Consider the following 16815-nt stretch of genomic DNA (forward strand, 5'->3'; position numbering starts at 1 on the left):
CTGCATTCTCTTAGCTTTTGCTTGTCTGTAAAGCTTTTGATTTCTCCATCGAATGTGAATGAGATCCTTTCTGGTAGAGTAATCTTGGTTGTAGGTTCTTCCCTTTCATCACTTTAAGTATATCATGCCACTCCCTTCTGGCTTGTAGAGTTTCTTCTGAGAAATCAGCTGTTAACCTTATGGGAATTCCCTTGTATATTATTTGTCATTTTTCCCTTACTGCTTTCAGTAATTTTTCTTTGTCTTTAATTTTTGCCAGTTTGATTACTATGTGTCTCAGAATGTATCTCCTTGGGTTTATCCTGTATGGGACTCGCTGTGCTTCCTGGACTTGGGTGGCTATTTCCTTTCCCATGTTAGGGAAGTTTTCAACTATAATCTCTTCAAATATTTTCTCGGGTCCTTTCTCTCCCTCTTCTCCTTCTGGGACCCCTATAATGCGAATGTTGTTGCGCTTAATGTTGTCCCAGAGGTCTCTTAGGCTGTCTTCATTTCTTTTCATTCTTTTTTCTTTATTCTGTTCCGCAGCAGTGAATTTCACCATTCTGTCTTCCAGGTCACTTATCCATTCTTCTGCCTCAGTTATTCTGCTATTGATTCCTTCTAGTGTAGTTTTCATTTCAGTTATTGTATTGTTCATCTCTGTTTGTTTGATCTTTAATTCTTCTAGGTCTTTGTTAAACATTTCTGGCATCTTCTCAATCTTTGCCTCCATTCTTTTTCCGAGGTCCTGGATCATCTTCACTATCATTATTCTGAATTCTTTTTCTGGAAGGTTGCCTATCTCCACTTCATTTAGTTGTTTTTCTGGGGTTTTATCTTCTTCCTTCATCTGGTACATAGCCCTCAGCCTTTTCATCTTGTCTATCTTTCTGTGAATGTGGTTTTTGTTCCACAGGCCGCAGGATTGTAGTTCTTCTTGCTTCTGCTGTCTGCCCTCTGGTGGATGAGGCTATCTAAGAGGCTTGATGGGAGGGACTGGTGGTGGGTAGAGCTGGCTGTTGCTCTGATGGGAAGAGCTCAGTAAAACTTTAATCCGCTTGACGGCTGATGGGTGGGGCTGGGTTCCCTCCCTGTTGTTTGTTTGTCCTGAGGCAACCCAACACTGGAGCCTACCCGGGCTCTTTGGTGGGGTTAATGGCGGACTCTGGGAGGGCTCACACCAAGGAGTACTTCTCAGAACTTCTGCTGCCAGTGTCCTTGTCCTCATGGTGAGCCACAGCCACCCACTGCCTCTGCAGGAGACCCTCCCTCACTAGCAGGTAGGTCTGGTTCAGTCTTCCCTGGAGGTCACTGCTCCTTCCCCTGGTTCCCGATGCGCACACTACTTTGTGTGTATCCTCCAAGAGTCTCTGTTTCCTCCAGTCCTGTCAAAGTCCTGCAATCAATTTCCACTAGGCTTCAAAGTCTGATTCTCTAGGAATTCGTCCTCCTGTTGCCAGACACCCAAGTTGGGAAGCCTGACATGGGGCTCAGAACCTTCACTCCAGTGAAGTGGACTTCTGTGGTATAAGTGTTCGCCAGTCTGTGAGTCACCCACCCACCAGTTATTGGATTTGATTTTACTGTGATTGCGCCCCTCCTACTGTCTCATTGTGACTTCTCCTTTGTCTTTGGATGTGGGGTATCTTTTTTGGTGAGTTCCAGTGTCTTCCTGTTGATGATTGTCTAGCAGCTAGCTTTGATTCTGGTGTTCTCACAAGAGGGAGTAGTGGCATTCCTTTAGTGTGTCCTATGGAATCCAAAGTGCAGAAATCAGGTCTGCAGAAGGTGCTGGAGCCTTACTCCCACAGCACCAGTGTTCTCTCCTATCTTTCTTCTCTTCTCCCTTTCTCCTTTTTTGCAATTCTTGACTTTTAAGCCTATTGTTTTGTTAAAGAGGTTGTGGCCTGGTCACCTTTTGCTCTGGAGCAGTGAGCCCCAGTCCAAGAAATGGGGGGTTGCAAATAGAAAAGGAGGAGATGGGGTTAAAATGCCTTGATGGAATATCGACAAGATATCATCCCTGTAACTGTGTCTTGGAAATGAGTGAGAACCTGGCCATCCAAATGGTCACATTAACTTGAGTAACTGCCATCTGTAAGTGACATGCGAAAATGGAAGGATGTACCAGATGGTTCATAACTGCTGTGGCGATGGTGTGCTCACAGAATTAATGGTGAACAATGATTAGAGTGCTGATGGATGGTACTTCGAACACCAGGAGCTGCAGTGAACAAACTCTGTCATCATTGGAAAAGAAAAAACAGCAAGAGGGGATGTCAAAGTTTGCGTTCACTGAAGTTCCCATATGGATCCAAGATTGTTGCCGTGATTATTTCTGTTCCATGAGAACCGTCTGCTTTCTCATACTAGCATCATTTAACATCAAAAGGACAGGGCATCAGCCTTAAATTAGGAAAAAAATGAGTAGCTAGAACTAATGAGAAGGGGAATGTTGATCTTCATTTATTAGTTTCCATTCTCCCAGTTATTAAAATAGACCCATGTACTCTAACCCCCTACTCACCTTTGTCCATCCAACCCTGGTAATACGTCCCTCCCTCTCTCTCCCTCCCCACCTCCCTTGCTTCTGCTCTCTTTCCCTCTCTCCTTCCCTCCTGTTCTCTTTTCCATTCTTCTGTCATCCTGTTCCAAACCCTCTGACTGCTTCAGCTCCCTTTCCTTTGGTGTGCCTGTTACAAGTGATCATCACTATACAAATTAGCATTTGACTTAAAAAACAAAAACAAGAAAACAAAACTGATAGGAAACTGAAGCCCAGCAAGGCTGCCATTGAAGCCCCGCTGCCAGGCCATGCACTGACCTCCAGAAGGACACAGATGGCTGTCTTTCCTGTCATGATGACATGCCTAAAGCCCCAGTGGGCCTTGTGCATTTCTCCTTCTGTTGAGGGCTCACTCCTTCTCCACTTCAGTTCAAGTGGTTCTGGTGGGACTGAGCCCACTTTCCAGATGCAGGGGTGAGTCTATGACTTAAGTGACCCCATGGTCAACTTTGGGGAAAGGCTGAAAGGGACCTTGGCTCAGAGGAAAGGAGAGACAAGAGCCAGGAGAGTGACCTAGGGTCCAGATGCTACTGTTTGACATCCTGGATCCAGCTGTACCTGAACTCATCCTGTGAATTTCCCAGTTACATGAACCAATTAATAAAAACACAATGAATGGAAAACAAAATAGTGCTATACACTGTTTTATGTTATTTTAAAAATTATTTCTAATATTTTAAAGTCATCTTCTCTACAGGGTGACATATGCTTCCGCTGAAAACAATCCAGTGTTCCTATTCTCTGACATTAGTAAATGTTAAATGAATATTTCATGACTGGCTAATAATTATGAGAATAACAATAATAGTTATTTAAAAATATTGTGGCCTAAATAGTGTTGAGGGCAGAGCTTTGGTTTTTGGCTCTTGTTTTTTTTTTTTTTTTTTGCGGTACGCGGGCCTCTCACCGCTGCAGCCTCTCCCGTTGCGGAGCACAGGCTCCAGACGCGCAGGCCCAGTGGCCATGGCTCACGGGCCCAGCTGCTCTGCGGCATGTGGGAGCCTCCCGGACCGGGGCATGAACCCGTGTCCCCTGCATCGGCAGGCAGACTCTCAACCACTGCGCCACCAGGGAAGCCCTTTGGCCCTTGTTTTGCTTTGTTTTTTCTTAGGCCCTTTCTAAGTGCTTCATGGTATCAGGAAGTAAGTGAAATGAGATGAGTTTGGGGTTAAGCTTGGAGTTTTGTCATTGTCATCATCGTCTCATGATCAACACGGTTACCACTCAACGACTGAACACTTAAATTTTTGTCAGATATGTTTTCCTACTCAGTCCTCAAAATAGTCTTAATGACATTTTGTAAATGAGAAAACAGTACTCCAGAGAGGTTACTAACTTTACTTTTAAGTCATCAAATAATAAAATTAATATTATGTGTCAAGAGTAATCTGAGGTTGTACGAATATGATCACGTATTATTCTCAAGACAATCTTCGTGAGGGAAGGTATCTTTGTCCCCATTTCACAGGTGAGAAAAATGAGGATCTCAGTGAGCTTATTAACTTCATTAGTCAAGTAATGACTGAGCTCAAATTTTGTGCCCAAATACTGTGCAGGATACTAAGGATACAGCAGTGGAAAAGTCAAACACGGTTGTCGGCTGTCTGGAATTTAGAGTCTAGCAGGAGAACAATCTAGTGGTGGGTCATAGCATCCCGGTTCATCCCAGTGTACACACTCAACCATGGTGGAGCTCAGCGAGTGGACCCAGGTGCAGGTGATTGACTTTGTATCCTGATGCTGCCCTAAGATTCTGGCAAGAGTGACCCAACTCTGGGCCCTATGCTTTAGAGTCCTGTGTATCACAGACACACAAAGTAAGTTTAATTGAGAACACATTGTGATTTCTGTCTCTTGGAGCTCAGGACTGGCATCTAGTGATTTATATCCTTTAAACATCCAGTCTCATGACTAACACCTTTCAGGCTCCAGGGAAACACTCCTTCATAACTTTTATCTTCCATCCTCAACATAACAGTTGACTGTTGGAAGGTAACCAGGTCTGTAGGCTGTGCCGCTGCAGATTTTGGAGATGAACACTGCTTTGGGAGACAAGGAGGATTTGAGTTGCAGAAGCACTTGGTAAAGGAAAAGAGAAGCTAATTAAGTTGTCAAATTTTCCCTTGAAGACAGAGTAATTAATTTGTCAGATTCTCTCTCTCAGAACACGTGAATACAGCAGAGTCTTGCAAAACAAAGTGTCATTTTCCCCTAGTGTCGACACCCATTTTCTTTCTTCTTTTCATGTTCCAATTAGAAGGACTCTCCAATTAGGTCATGATTCACAAACACTGCACACCATGGCTGAGGAACATTTTGCAATATTGTATGTATGTCTAGATATAACACTGTAACACACCATACTCTTCTTTGCATCGACATTTAGATAGATAATGAATGCCAGAATCATAAATAATTTTATATTTAGATGAATCATTTTAAAGATTTAATTAACTTTTGAAAAAGTTTAGAAAGAGCTTTAAGTACATCTGATTTTAAAAATGGATATTGTTTACATGTAATTTTACATTGCCTTAACTTTAATAGATAATTTAATCTATTTTTAAAAAATTTAATCTATTTTTGAAGAAAAAGAACTTTTTGGAAAATTTAGGAAAACTAACTAAAATTTTTCATTGACATGTTTGAAGAAAATAGATTCAAATTTTCTTTACATTGAATACAATTCTGTTTTGTTTTTAAATTCCTTATATCATTACTGATAATAGAAGACAAGTGATGTATAAACCTTTAACGTATGATATTTTTAAAAATTTTTATTTATTTTATTTTTATTTTTGGCTGCGTTGGGTCTTTGTTGCTGCACGTGGGCTTTCTCTAGTTGTGGCGAGCAGGGGCTACTCTTCATTGCAGTGAGTGCTCATTGTGGTGGCTTCTCTTGTTGTGGAGCAAAGGATCTAGGTGTGCAAGCTTCAGTAGTTGCAGCACGCGGGCTCAGTTGTTGTGGCTCATGGGCTTAGTTACTCCGCGGCATGTGGGACCTTCCCGAACCAGGGCTTGAACCTGTGTCCCCTGCATTGGCAGGAGGATTCTTAACCACTGTGCCACCACGGAAGTCCTAACATATGATTTTTAAAAAATAAAATAAAGAGAATTAGGAAAGTAGAAAGGGGCAGGATTGGTGGTGAAGTGAAGAGTGGGGGCTTTGCATGTTCAATAAACCAGAGCTATTTGGAGATATGGGCTCACACAATAATTTTTTTAAAATGGAAATATACTTGATACACAATATTATGTTAGTTTCAGGTGTATTACATAGAGATTTGACATTTGCATACATTATGAAGTGATCACCACGATAAGTCTATTAACCATCTGTCTCCATGCAAAGTTATTACAATATTATGAACCGTATTCCTTACACTGTATGTTACATCCCTGTGGCTCATTTATTTTATGACTGGAGGTTTGTACCTCTTAATCCCCTTCACCTATTTCACCTCCCCCTCCCCACGTTTGTTCTCTGTATCTTTTCATTTTATTTTTGTTTTATTTTTTAAAAATTTTATTTTTATTTATTTTTACTTTTTTGGGGGGGCAAAGAAGAATGAGTTTTATTTTGGACATGCTCTTCTTCCTCCCCTGAGTGTCCCTGCCTCTTCTGATCTCAGGTACAAGCTGTTTTTTTTTTTAATATCTTTATTGGAGTATAATTGCTTTACAATGTTGTTCTTGTTTTATTTTTAAGATTCCACATAGAAGTGAGATCATATGTTGTTTGTCTTTCTCTGTCTGACTTACTTCACTGAGCATGATACCCTCTAGATCAATCCATTTGTAGCAAATGGCAAGATTTCATTTTTTATGGCTAATATTCCATCATAGATATATACCACAAATTCTTTACCAATTGGAAATTTAGATTCCTTCCATATCTTGGCTATTGTAAATAATGCTGCAATAAACATTGATGTACATATATCTTTTTGAGTTAGTGTTTTTGTTTTCTTCATGTAAATACCCAGAAGTGAAATTGCTGGATCATATGGTAGTTCTAGTTTTAATTTTTTGAGTAACCTCTATACTGTTTTGCATAGTAGCTGAACCAATTTACATTCCCATCAACAGTGCACAGGGGTTTCCTTTTCTCTCCATCCTGGCCAACACTTGCTTTTTCTTATCTTTTTGATAATAGCCATTCTGGCAGGTGTGAGGTGATATCTCGTTGTTTTTGATTTGCATTTCCCCAATGATTAGTGATGTGGAGCATCTTTTCATGTGTCTGTTGGCTATCTGTCTTCTATGGAAAAATATGTATTCAGGTCTTCTGCCCATTTTTCAATCAGTTTTTTTAAAAATTAACTTTGTTTGTTCAATATTGAGTTGTATGAGTTCCTTGTATATTTTGGATGTCAACCCCTTATTGAATATATCATTTGCAAATATCTTCTCCCATTTAGTAGGCTGCCTTTTCATTTTGTTGATAGTTTCCTTTGCTGCTCAAAAGCATTTTAGTTTGTTGTAGTCCCATTTGTTTATTTTTGCTTTTACTTCCCTTGCCTGAGGAGACAGATACAAAAAAATTTTGCTAAGACCGATGTCAAAGAATGTAATGCTATGTTTTCTTCTAGGAGTTTTATGGTTTCAGGTCTTACATTTAAGTCTGATTCATTTTGAGTTTATTTTTGTGTATGGTGAAAGTAGTTCAATTAGATTCTTTTGCATGTAGCCGTTCAGTTTTCCCAACACCATTTACTGGAGAGGTTGTCTTTCCCCCATTGTATATTCTTGCCTCCTTTGTCATAGAATAATTGAACATAAAAGTGTGAGTTTATTTCTGAACTCTGTTCTGTTCTACTGATCTATGTTTCTGTTTTGGGGCTAGAACCATAGCGTTTTGATCACTGTAGCTTTGTATGATAGCTTGAAGCCAGGGAGTGTGATATCTCCAGCTCTGTTCTTTCTCAAGATGGAGATGAATTACGGATGCATGGATGTTTCAATATCTGTAAGTCAATCAACGTGATACCACAATAACAAACTGAAGAATAAAAATTGTATGGTCTTCTCAGTAGATGCTGAAAAGATGCTGATGAAATTCAACATTCATTTATGATAAAAACTCTCAACAATGTCAGGATAGAGAGGACACACTTCAACGTTACAAAGGCCATATATGATAAACCCCCAGCTAATATCATAATCTGGTGAAAAGCTGAAAGCATTTCCTCTAAGAACTAACTCTTTGTTGAAATTCTCTCTATGTTCATCCATTCTTCTCCCGAGTTTGGTGAGCATCTTTTTAATAATTTCTTTGAACTCTTTATTGGGTAGATTGCTTATCTCCACTTTGGTTAGCTCCCTTTCTTTCTTTCTTTCTTTCTTCCTTCCTTCCTCCCTCCCTTTCTTTCTTTCTTTCCTTTTTTCTTCTTTTTACAAATATTGCACTCCTTTCTTTTTTAAAGAAACATTTATTTATTTATTTATTTGGCCATGCCATGCATCTTGTGGGACCTTAATTCTCCGACCAGGGATTGAACCTGGGGCCCTGGTAGTGGAAGCACAGTGTCCTAACCACTGGTCCACCAGGTAATTCCCTGTTTAGTTCTTTTTCTGAGGCTATGTCTTGTTACTTTGTTTGAAGCATATTTCTGTCTCCTCATTTTTCCCTGTTCTGTGTTTATTTCTATGTGTTAGGTAGGTCAGGTATGTTTCCCAATCTCGGATGGGAGGGCTTATGTAGGAGATGTTCTCTGGGGCCCAGCAGCATGCTCCCCTCTGGTCGGTCACCAGACGTATATGCTCTAGGGGTGCGTCCTGTGTGGCTTGTGTGCCCGCTTCTGTTGGGGTGGGGTGGGCTGACTACTGTAGGTGTGCTGGTAGGCAGGGCTGGCTCCTGGCCTGGTTGGCTGTGAGACCAGGCCACATGCAATGGCTATGGGGTCACTGGAAGGCAGGGTAGGCTTCCTACATGGTTAGCTTTGTGGCCCACGGGGTCCTGGGGCTGGGGCTGGCCCCCTGGAGGGCAGAGCCGGGTCTCCAGCACTAACAGGCTAGAGGGAAGATTTGGAAATTGTGTTTGCCAGCACTGGTGTTATCATGGTAGAGTGAGCGCCCCCAGATGGCTGCCACCAACATCTATGTCCCCTGGGGGAGTCCCAGGTTCCTCCTGCCTCTCCAGGAGGCTCTTAAAGGTCAGCAAGTGTCTGACCCAGGCTCCTCTCAAGCTACCACCTCTGCACTGGGTCTCGGAGCATGTGAGATTTTGTATGCACCCTTTAAGGGTGGATTATCTGTTTGATGTAGTCCTCCAGTTCTCCTGGACATAAACCCTGCTGGATTTCCAAGCCAGATGTTCTGGGGGCTCCTATTCCCAGTGCAGGGCTGGGGAACCCAGGTGGGGCTCGGCCCCCTCACTCCTGGGGGAAGACCTCTGAGATTGTAGTGCTCCTCCTTGTGTGGGTCGCCAACTCAGGGGTGTGGGTCCAAACTATACTGTGTCTCTGTCCCTCCTAACATCTCATTGTGGTGTGGTTACGTTTTTATGTCTTTAATTGTGGAAAATCTTTTCTGCTAGTCTTCAGGTCATTCTCATAGAAAGCTGCTCTGTAAGTCGTGTAATTTTGGCATACACTGATTTGTTAAGATCTTAGTAAGCTGCAAGATCTTTTCAGTGGTTTGAGTGTCTGAAGCAGAACTGACCAACAGAAACAGAAAGCAAGTCACATATGTAATTTAAAATTTTATAGTAGCTACATTAAGAAAGTAAAAAGAAACAAGTGAAATCAATTCTAATAATGTATTTTATTTAACTTATCAAATAGTGACTACAAATGGTCATTAATGAGTTAATGAATTTTTCATCCTTAGTCTTAGAAATCTGGTGTGTATTTCACACAGAGAGCACCTCTTCACATGGACTGGCCACATTGTGGACGCTCAGTGGACGTGTGGCCATGGCGATCAGGGTAGACAGTGTGGGTCTGGAGCCTCATTTGGAATTCTGTGTCTGAGGAGCCTTAGAGATTTATGACCCTCTGAAACCGGGATCCCATGAATATAGTTCTCCCTGGCTTTCCTCCTGGGCTGCATGGTCAGTTAGCTCTCCTTTACGGCTGGCACGAAGTCAAATCCACAAGATATGAGTGGCCACCCTGAATTTATTTCTCAGAGGATTTGCAGCTCCTATGAAGTAACAGACCAGGGGACCCGGAGTCCCAACCACAGAGGAGGTAAAAATGTATCCCGAAATCCTTGGCCCACAGATTTTTGCTGACAGACATTTCTCTATATCCCAGTAATGGCTATATGGGAGCCAAAAATTGGAAACACCTCATTTTCACAACGAGGTTGGTTATCTCAAAAAGATAACGTCCTGAAAGTGGGTCTTTAGCATCCTTTTGAGTTGGAGAAAACAGTGTTTTTGAAGTGACATTCCAGAACTAATCTTCTGGTTCTGAAGAAAATGAACATTTTCACAGTCAAAGAAGGTGTCAGGAATTTGAATTTCGAACTTGACTGCTTAGGAATAAAGATCAGAATTTCAACTAGGAATGTGCCCAATCCATCTGTATCTCTCAGCATTTGCTGCGACCACTTTCTTTTTATACATTTAAATCTTCCTTCCCTACCTTTACTCACGTTCCGCTGAATGATAATATTCCCTGGAGCCTGATTTAGAAATAAATGGAATGGTTACCAGCTAGCCTTTGGAGTCAGATAGATTTTTTTTTTTTTTTTTGTAGTGGGGTGATCATGGCAAGATATTTCCTCATGGCCAGGAAATAGATAAAAAGATATTTTCTCATATGTAAAGTGGACAATAATCATAGTTCTTATCTCCTAAGTTTTCATGAGGATTAAAAGAAATAATACACATAATGCATTTCGCACAGTTACTGCCCATATCAAGTTAAATAAATGTTGACTGCTATTAAAATCTCTTGAGCACTGGCATCTAACTCGTTGACTAACTGTAGGCTGATGTGAATCTACTTCTTTATATATGAAATTGGTTGATTCCTAAGTAAAAATCTTGACATCCTGACAATTTGATTCTCTCCCATTTGTATGGAGGCTGGGGGGGCGGGTAACACAGAGTGAACCAGCTCAAGGTTCACCACGTTTTGCCATGTATTATTTTTTCCTCTCCATTTGCTTTCTCCTCCTTTTCTGTTCTTCACTATTATCCTCTCACTTTCTTTCTCTTTTCTTCTTGGCTATAACTTAGGGATGTTGGTGCCCTGAATGGGCACGGCTTCACCTCCCGGGGCAATGGCTGGAGATGACTCTCTTAAGCGCTGCCTTTGCATGTTTGTTTATTTTCTTGTAGATGATGTCCATGCAGTAATCCTGAGATGAGAGCTGAACCCTTCGATCAATCCACTGGGCTCAGTGTGGGTTTTCCAGAAATAGTCTCTGATGATGGACTACATGATAATAATTGAAGAGAGAAACGCTCTATTTATAAAGTTGGTGCAGGGCTCGCCCATCCCATCATCCTGGGAAGTGGCTTGGCCCCCAGCCTCTTGGTGAGGCAGTGTAGGTGCTCCTCCACAGGGACACCTGTGGCAGGTGTGACAGGGGACGGTGGAGTGGCTGCTCTGGGAAGAGAAACAGTGGGAAAGGACATCTAGACAAGTCATCTCAGTGAGACCACAGGTGGTTGGGAGGCTGACAAGTGGCACAGGCAAGAGGGCTGGGGATACTGAGGCCCAATGGGGACCAGAAGATCAAAGCCAAGCATGCGGACGGGACTCAAAGGCCAAATGTCAGGCTGCAGCCGAGTGTGAGGGAGCCCTAGGGATCAGAGGTCAAGGGGAGCTGGTGGTCAGAAGTCAGGAGTGTAACTAGACGTCAACCCTTCATCAGCCGTTTCCTTAGACAGGTGGCCTCCCTCCTGCTTCCTGCTGGGCAAGGTGCTGCTTGCCACGTGGCAGATCAGGGCATGGGGGTGGGTGGAGGTATCGGATTGACTGGTACAGGATTGGGTGAGGGCAGAGTTTGACATTTTGCTGAAAGAACTGGTATTAGATGTGGTTATAGACTGAATGTTTGTGTCCCCCCAGAATTCGTATGTTGAAGCCTCTAACCCCTTGATCTGATTGTATTTGAAGATAAGATCTTTATGGAGGTAATTAAGGTTAAGTGAGGGTATAAGGGTGGGGGGCTGATCTGATAGGATTAGTGTCCTTATAAGAAGAGAAAGATCTCTCTCTCTCTCTCTCCTCCATGTAAGCACATAGCCAGGAGGCAGCCATCTGCAAGTCAAGAACAGGGCTCTCACCAGATCCCATCATGCTGCCGTCCTGATCTCAGACTTCCAGGCTCCAGAGCTGTGAGCAATACATTTTTGCTGTTTATAAGCCATCCAGTCTACGGTATTTTGTTATGGCAGCCCTAGCCCTAGGCTAAGACAGATGTAAGGTTTAGTTTTGGGGTGCATGTAGAGAAGGGAAAGACCATGCACTTGGAGACTCAGGCAGTGAGGGCCAGCTCTCACAGAGGTCTGGTCAAGACTGGTATCTCCAGGAAGGGTATTTAGAAAAGCAAGATAGGGTCCCAGCACCTCGGAGATTTGGGAGACCACCAAAGGCAAAACAAAATCTCGTCCCAAAGGAACGGAGTTCTCAGCATTGGAGCACAAGATACAAACAGCACAAGAGCAGGGAAAACTTGGGTCACTCACCGAGGCTGGTCACAGCTCTTTAAACTTGAACTAGAGGGCCTGAGTGGGAAGGGTAAGAGGGGAGAGGGTAAAGTGCACCCAGATGCAGGGAAAGTAGGGTACAGAGGTTGAGGGTGAGCAAGGCCTGACAGCCAACATTTTTGCCTATAGATAAGGGAAGCACATAGGAAGGGCATAAGAGAGAGAAGCTCAGATCTGTGAATGGCTGGATCCTTCCCTTCATTCATGTTTTGTTCAAATATCTCTTGATCATTGTTTGATAATATATAGTATCTGACTATGTGTATATGTGTATCTATGTATAATACAATTATAATATATGTATATGATATGTATGTATATATACACACATACAATGTACAGATGTATATATGTGTAGATACATATGTAGTGTTTATATAGAGTTATTTATTAATACATACATATTTCCCCAGCAGAAGGCCTCTGGTCTGGGCTCGGAGAACACTGTGATCAGCGGATTAGTCCTAGTATGGGAGGGAGAAGCTGGCTGACAGCATCCTGTTGGATTTACAGGACTGGGGTCTGTTACTTTTTCTTTCTTTCTTTTTTTTTTTTTGGTAAAACATTATTTAATTAAAGAAAAATCACAAGATTATGTTCCCTTAAAGTTTCCATCTTTTATATCAACAAAACAGATTAATGCTCATTGTTAAAAAAAAATCAAATCCTATAAACGTATAGAGTATAAATCATCAGCAATCACAATCTCTATAGATAACACTACCCTTAACATTTAGGAATCTCTACATAACATCTTATATAGATCATACTTGCATTTTAAAAGTCAACATTAATATGCGCATCTTTCCAAATCAGTTAAACAACTTTCTGCCATTAATTTTAATGGTTGCATATTTTTCTACTATATGGACTGTAAAAAAATTCATAAACAGAAACCTCAATTAAATAGATTTGGGAGACTAGAATGGGGAGCTCTCATACCCAGCAACCGTAGCAGAACCCAACAGAAAAAAGAAAGACTCCTTTTATTTCCTGGCAAGGGCTCAACCAATGGAAAGTCATGGATTCTCTGTTTATGATAGCACTCCCATTTTCCTTTTCTTCTCTATAAAAGCCTTCTCCTTCCCTTGCCGTGTGGGGGCTTGCACATGGCCCACCATGGTTGCAGACCTGAATTGCAATTTTCTGCTGATTCCGAATAAATCCAACTTTGCTGGAGAAATATCTGGCAGTCTATTTGTTGTAGGCCAACAGGATATAAATGGCCATTTAATCAATGCTCATTCAAGGGGCATTATAGCATCTTACTTCTTTCCTTTTAGCTATTATAAACAATAGCATTGCCATGACTATTTATATGCATACAACTCTATACAGCTGCCTGATTAATATGTGTGGGTTACTGTATGTAAGAATCTTTTGAGGATAAATTCTGAAAGAAAAGTCAATATTGTTGAGTTAAAGTATAAGCATTTCTAAAAATTTAGATTTCATTTTTTCTGAGGGAGTAAAGTGTAGCTTATTTTTAGTATTTTACTATCACTTTTAAAAAGAAAAAATCCATCACAGTGACCATGTTATTCACTTTCAAAGAAAGTGCAGGATTTAGGAAAATACCAATCCAATCACAGCTTACTGGGCTTAAATTCCAGTTCTGCCACCTATTAACTGTATAACATGGGCAAGTTACTTAATCTGTCTTTGCCTTAGTTGTCTCAGCTATAAAACAGAGATAATAATAGCATCTATTTCATAGGGTTGTTAGGAGGGTTAACTATTACTACGATTACCCTGATACTGCTGGTTTCTTCTCTCATTTGTCATTCTATATGATGACAAATATGACGTTAAAAATTCATTCAAAAAGGATAAGCTGCTATAGGGCTTCCCTGGTGGCGCAGTGGTTGAGAGTCCACCTGCCGATGCAGGGGACACGGGTTCGTGGCCCGGTCCGGGAAGATCCCACATGCCGTGGAGCGGCTGGGCCCGTGAACCATGGCCGCTGAGCCTGTGCGTCCAGAGCCTGTGCTCCGCAACGGGAGAGGCCACAGCACTGAGGCCCGCGTACCGCAAAAAAAAAAAAAAAAAAAAAAAAAAAGTATAGGCTGCTATAAAGCTACAAGAAGAATTTTCATGACTCAATTTAAGCCTCCCCCCCACTTCCTTCACTTATTTTTTTGAAAACTTCGTATGTTAACAGTTCCTTGAAATGGAGCACAGAGCTTTCAAACATTAAAACAACTATCAAAATAATTGTATAATAAAAATTTCTGGAGGCCATGAGATTGGTATTTCTAATATCAGGACATTACATAAACAACACATACCACAAAAAAAGTAAGCGTTAAGGGACCGTTTTCTTAAACAGATTAAGTTTAAGAGGTTTTTTAAAAGCATAAGACTCCCCTTTACCAGGGAGTGTCTTTTGGAAAACATGTTCAACTTGTAGAACTTTTGGAAAAGAAGATGTAATGTTTCGATAACTGTGCAGTCAACAGTGAATATGACACACCCAATCTTAAAGGTTAGACGAATAGCCATATAATATAAAGCATTACTGCATTTCAAACTGTCAGACTGACAATGTAACAATGCGAACAAGCCCAATGTCAATTAGTACTTTCATTAAATGAGAATAGATACCTCATGGTAAAGTCTTGTGTCATTCATCCTAATAAGCACCCCATCAATTCTCAAGAAAAACCACAACAGCAAGAAAAAGCTAGAAGGCGTTACTCTAATTTTCACACTCAGGCTTGAAACTCCATGATCATGAAGTTCATCCTCAAACAGGAGAACTTCTTCAAAAAACTGAATCTGTTCTCTGGTTTTCAATTTCTCTGTATCTATATGGTCTGTTGTAGGTACAACCTTTAGCTTAAGTGGTTCTCCAAGTAATGTTCCCTTATAATCTGTGTATAGGTCCAATCATACGGTTTAATAACTTCCTTAGGGTGCTACCCTCCATCCTGCTTTCCTGCCACTCTTCGGCACGGGCTAGTTTAAGCATTCCTTGGTAGTTGTTCACACATCTTAATGCATCTGTAGCATTGAACTCAATCCCAAAGCCGGAGACATGCTGGATTCTTAAAACGTTGTCTCCAAACATCATTTCAGGGAGAGATGGCATATGCAAGTCATCAGCTAACTTCTCCACATCCGCTGACTTCACGATGTGGGTCTTGGACGCCGTCAGCTTCCAGGGCCCAAAGGAGAAGTCCTGGTGGCCGCTCTGGGAGCCGTGTATCATCATGGCCGCGGCGGGGCCCGCGTGGGCCACACGGAACAGGCTGGAGCATTGGCAGCAGTGGCAGTGGCGGCCGACCGGGTCTGCTACTTCTTAAAGGTCAGAGGGGGGACTTGGTATTCTCAGAGCCCTCATGTTCCCTGTCTGCTCTCCTAAAAGTCTGGGCTGGGGGAGGTGCTGGGAGGGCCTGACCTCCATGCAGAGGGTGCCTGTATGCACAGGTCGCCCCAAGTCCATCTTTTCTCCCAGAGATTGAGCAGGATTCCTTGGTCTGGAATGTCTCTGCCTGGCCATAGGGTCCCGCTTTCTCTGGGATCCTCCTGTCTGTGTGTCCAGGCCACGCTTCTGCTCCAGTTCTTGGTCCTCTCTCTGATGATACTGAAACTGAGCAGGACCCTGTTGGGCTCCTGGGCATGGAAGCCTTTCAGACGCTTGTTAATCAGGGAAGGGAGGGTGTGCAGAGATAAGGGAGGAGCAGTCCAAAGAAACAACAGCACAGCTTTGGGGGCAGGGCCCTGGTTTCATCTCAGCTGACACACATAACAATATCTCTGAGCTCTTCTGCAGAGCTAAAACCCCCAACAAATGGAAGATGTTAACTACTTGATGAAGCATTCTTCATTCCAGAGAGAAGTCACAGTTTGACAGCCTCGAGAACCAGAGAATCTCATCAGCAACCCGGCAGCCCTTGAACCACTGCTGTAAAACTCCTCACCAAATCCTCCTGGGTTGGGACACAGTTTTGAGAGGCACGAGCCTGCTGTGGCCCGCTTTGCTTGGCAAAGCAATAAAGCTATTCTTTTCTACTTCACCCAACACTCTGTCTCCAAGATTCAGTTCGGTATCGGTGCACAGAGGCCGAGTTTTCTGCATCAATATTGCTGAGCTGAGTTTATTGTGAGCCCACCACGCGCTGGCCTCTGAGCACACTATGCGTATCGGGGCGTTTAATCCTTGTAGCCACTCAAGGGGCAGCTCCTGATACCTCCATCGTTCCACTCAGGAGAAGCCTGGGACAGAGAGGTGCAGTGCCCTGGCCGAGGCTGTGCAGGTAGCCCAGTCTGTGCCCTTGGCACAGGCAGGATGGAGAAGCAGCCAGGCCCACGGCCCCTGTTGCTCAGCCCCTCCTGCCACTTCTCATCCCTGCTTTGTTCTCTGCCTCACTTTATGGGGACCAGGGATCTGCTGCCGTCAGACTAAGTGGCTGCAGGGGGGATGATGAAGGGAGCAGAGATCATCAAATGGTCCCTTGGCTCTGAAGGGACGGAGGGAGACCTTAAGACAGTGAGTCCTTAATTTGTGTTGGAGTCATAAATAGGAATCACAAAGGAGGCATTGTCTTATGGCTCAAACTGGAATAACCTTAGTTGAACTGTGTGCGTGTGTGTG

At 42.6% G+C, this 16815-nt stretch overlaps 1 pseudogene; it reads right to left on the reverse strand.

Moving 5' to 3' along the window:
* Positions 1 to 14804: 14804 nt before the first annotated feature.
* On the reverse strand, positions 14805 to 15432 carry LOC132427899 (TIP41-like protein; annotated as a pseudogene).
* Positions 15433 to 16815: the final 1383 nt, after the last annotated feature.

The sequence above is a fragment of the Delphinus delphis genome, chromosome 7 (genome assembly GCF_949987515.2).
Source record: "Delphinus delphis chromosome 7, mDelDel1.2, whole genome shotgun sequence".
NCBI classification, from domain to species: domain Eukaryota; kingdom Metazoa; phylum Chordata; class Mammalia; order Artiodactyla; family Delphinidae; genus Delphinus; species Delphinus delphis.